The sequence below is a fragment of the Ambystoma mexicanum genome, chromosome 1p, assembly GCF_040938575.1.
Source record: "Ambystoma mexicanum isolate Mex_15411 chromosome 1p, UKY_AmexF1_1, whole genome shotgun sequence".
Taxonomy (NCBI): domain Eukaryota; kingdom Metazoa; phylum Chordata; class Amphibia; order Caudata; family Ambystomatidae; genus Ambystoma; species Ambystoma mexicanum.
Genome location: NC_090921.1, coordinates 1,037,376,605 through 1,037,380,889, shown reverse-complemented (window position 1 = coordinate 1,037,380,889; position 4,285 = coordinate 1,037,376,605). Strand labels below are relative to the sequence as shown.

General features: G+C 44.0%; 1 non-coding gene across 1 annotated transcript; it reads right to left on the bottom strand.

The window, feature by feature from the left end:
• Positions 1-3,135: 3,135 nt before the first annotated feature.
• TRNAY-GUA (transfer RNA tyrosine (anticodon GUA)) lies at positions 3,136-3,221 on the bottom strand. The gene is given in 2 exon segments: positions 3,136-3,171; positions 3,185-3,221. It is a non-coding gene; the product is annotated as a tRNA-Tyr (tRNA).
• Between the last annotated feature and the right edge of the window lie 1,064 nt (positions 3,222-4,285).

Below are 4,285 nucleotides of genomic sequence, written 5' to 3'. Positions count from 1 at the left end.
CCAACTGAGCTATCGAAGGCTTGGCAGATCGGTCTCTGGCAAGCTCAATACGAGCTTCCACTTCAACCGTCGACATGCAAACATCTCTTGCAATTCGTGCAAAATACTACAAATTTGGCTTGTGAGGTTCCCGAATTGAGTAAAAGCACATCAGTTCCCAATTAAAAAAATGACCCCCTCCGCAGTCTCCCGCATGTTACTGACCACCATACTAAGGAGGAAAAGTTGAAAGGCAGCGCCTCACAGGCCATCTCCTCAGAGTATTCAGCAGTGTTGGGCCTTGACAATATTTTAATATCTTGGATGGTGTATAGTGTTCTCTCATTTCCCTTGAGAAATCAAGATTGTCAAGGAGATTCTGCTGTTTTGCCAGTTCATAGCAAGAGATGGGGATCCAAAACACCTCACAGGAAAACAATGAAGATTGGTGTTGGACAGAAACATAACGTGGCCAGAGCCTCAAAGCAAAAGGCATCTATTTTCAGTGATGAAATATAATATAATTATAAACTGTCTGTTATATTATTTTCCAAGTATTTTACTTTCCAAGTATTCAATAAAATTTGCATTTGGCAAAAGTCCTTCGAGCCGGATTTGAACCAGCGACCTAAGGATGCCTGTTTCACCACTACAGTCCTCCATTCTACCAACTGAGCTATCGAAGGCTTGGCAGATCGGTCTCTGGCAAGCTCAATACGAGCTTCCACTTCAACCGTCGACATGCAAACATCTCTTGCAATTCGTGCAAAATACTACAAATTTGGCTTGTGAGGTTCCCGAATTGAGTAAAAGCACATCAGTTCCCAATTAAAAAAATGACCCCCTCCGCAGTCTCCCGCATGTTACTGACCACCATACTAAGGAGGAAAAGTTGAAAGGCAGCGCCTCACAGGCCATCTCCTCAGAGTATTCAGCAGTGTTGGGCCTTGACAATATTTTAATATCTTGGATGGTGTATAGTGTTCTCTCATTTCCCTTGAGAAATCAAGATTGTCAAGGAGATTCTGCTGTTTTGCCAGTTCATAGCAAGAGATGGGGATCCAAAACACCTCACAGGAAAACAATGAAGATTGGTGTTGGACAGAAACATAACGTGGCCAGAGCCTCAAAGCAAAAGGCATCTATTTTCAGTGATGAAATATAATATAATTATAAACTGTCTGTTATATTATTTTCCAAGTATTTTACTTTCCAAGTATTCAATAAAATTTGCATTTGGCAAAAGTCCTTCGAGCCGGATTTGAACCAGCGACCTAAGGATGCCTGTTTTACCACTACAGTCCTCTGCTCTACCAACTAAGCATTGAAGGCTTGGCAAATCATTCTCTAGCAAGCTCAATACGATCTTCCACTTCAACCGTCGACATGCAAACATATCTTGCAATTTGTGCAAAATACTACAAATTTGGCTTGTGAGGTTCCCGAATTGAGTAAAAGCACATCAGTTCCCAATTAAAAAAATGACCCCCTCCGCAGTCTCCCGCATGTACTGACCACCATACTAAGGGGGAAAAGTTGAAAGGCGGCGCCTCACAGGCCATCTCCTCAGAGTATTCAGCCGTGTTCGGCCTTGACAATATTTTAATATCTTGGATGGTGTATAGTGTTCTCTCATTTCCCTTGAGAAATCAAGATTGTCAAGGGGATTCTGCTGTTTTGCCAGTTCATAGCAAGAGATGGGGATCCAAAATACCACACAGGAAACCAATGAAGATTGGTGTCGGACAGAAAAATAACGTGGCCACAGCCTCAAAGCAAAAGGCATCTATTTTCCGTGAAGAAATATAATATAATTATAAATTGTCTGTTATTTTACTTTCCAAGTATTTTACTTTCCAAGTATTCAATAAAATTTGCACTTGGCAAAAGTCCTTCGAGCCGGATTTGAACCAGCGACCTAGGGATGTCTTTTTCACCACTACATCCAAGGCTTGGAAAATCATTCTCTAGCAAACTCAATACGAGCTTCCACTCCAACCGTCGACATGCAAACATCTCTTGCAATTCGTGCAAAATACTACAAATTTGGCTTGTGAGGTTCACAAATTGAGTAAAAGCACATCAGTTCCCAATTAAAAAAATGACCCCCTCCGCAGTCTCCCGCATGTTACTGACCACCATACTAAGGGGGAAAAGTTGAAAGGCGGCGCCTCACAGGCCATCTCCTCAGAGTTTTCAGCCGTGTTGGGCCTTGACAATATTTTAATATCTTGGATGGTGTATAGTGTGCTCACATTTCCCGTGAGAAATCAAGATTGTCAAGGGGATTCAGCTGTTTTGTCAGTTCATAGCAAGAGATGGGGACCCAAAACACCTCACAGGAAACCAATGAAGATTGGTGTTGGACAGAAACATAACGTGGCCAGAGCCTCAAAGCAAAAGGCATCTATTTTCAGTGATGAAATATAATATAATTATAAATTTCTGTTATTTTATTTTCCAAGTATTTTACTTTCCAAGTATTCAATAAAATTTGCTTTTGGCAAAAGTCCTTCGAGCTGGATTTGAACCAGCGATGTAAGGATGCCTGTTTCACCACTACAGTCCTCTGCTCTACCAACTGAGCTATCGAAGGCTTGGCAAATTGGTCACTAGCAAGCTCAATACGAGCTTCCACTTCAACCGTCGACATGTAAACATCTCTTGCAATTCGTGCAAAATACTACAAATTTGGCTTGTGAGGTTCACGAATTGAGTAAAAGCACATCAGTTCCCATTTAAAAAAATGACCCCCTCCGCAGTCTCTCGCATGTTACTGATCACCATGCTAAGGGGGAAAAGTTGAAAGGCGGCGCCTCACAGGCCATCTCCTCAGAGTATTCAGCCGTGTTGGGCCTTGACAATATTTTAATATCTTGGATGGTGTATAGTGTTCTCTCATTTCCCTTGAGAAATCAAGATTGTCAAGGGGATTCTGCTGTTTTGTCAGTTCATAGCAAGAGATGGGGATCCAAAACACCTCACAGGAAACCAACGAAGATGGGTGTCGGACAGAAAAATAACATGGCCACAGCCTCAAAGCAAAAGGCATCTATTTTCAGTGATGAAATATAATATAATTATGAATTGTCTGTTATTTTATTTTCCAAGTATTTTACTTTCCAAGTATTCAATAAAATTTGCATTTGGCAAAAGTCCTTCGAGCCGGATTTGAACCAGCGACCTAAGGATGCCTGTATTAATACTACAGTCCTCTGCTCTACCAACTGAGCTATCGAAGGTTTGGCAAGTCATTTTCTAGCAAGCTCAATACAAGCTTCCACTTCAACCGTCGACATGCAAACATCTCTTGCAATTCGTACAAAATACTACAAATTTGGATTGTGAGGTTCCCGAATTGAGTAAAAGCACATCAGTTCCCAATTAAAAAAATGACCCCCTCCGCATTCTCCCGCATGTTACTGACCACCATACCTCGGGGGTCATCTTCGACTCCACACTCTCCTTCTCTCCTCATATATCTGACGTTTCTAAGAAGTCACACTACCAGCTGCACCTCCTCAGAGGTATTCTTCCCTTCCTCTCCTTCCCCCAGAAGCTCACTGTCTCTCGAGCCCTGGTTCTCTCAAGGCTGGACTACTGTAACAGCCTCTATCTTAATCTGCCTGCCTCCACTCTCCGCCCTCTGCAACTTATCCAGAACAGAACTGCGAGACTTGTCCTTGGCCTCAAGCCCAGGGACCGTATCTCTCCAGGACTGAAATCTCTTCACTGGCTCCCAGTGGCCGAGAGGATCAAGTTCAAAACCATCTGCATTGTCCACAAGGCCTTCTGGGGCCTGGGACCAAAATACCTCCAACTCTCTCTTCCTAAATATCTTCCTTCACGAGCCCTTCTTCCCTTCCTCTCCTTCCCTCAGAAGCTCACTGTCTCTCGAGCCCTGGTTCTCTCAAGGCTGGACTACTGTAACAGCCTCTATCTTAATCTGCCTGCCTCCACTCTCCGCCCTCTGCAACTTATCCAGAACAGAACTGCGAGACTTGTCCTTGGCCTCAAGCCCAGGGACCGTATCTCTCCAGGACTGAAATCTCTTCACTGGCTCCCAGTGGCCGAGAGGATCAAGTTCAAAACCCTCTGCATTGTCCACAAGGCCTTCTGGGGCCTGGGACCAAAATACCTCCAACTCTCTCTTCCTAAATATCTTCCTTCACGAGCCCTTCGCTCATCCGTCTCCAACTCGCTCATGGTCAGCCGTTTCTCGAAGCAACGAGCTGGGGGTAGATCTCTCTCCGCAGCAGGGGCCTCCCTCTGGAACAGCCTTCCTGCCTCCCTGAAACTTGAGGAG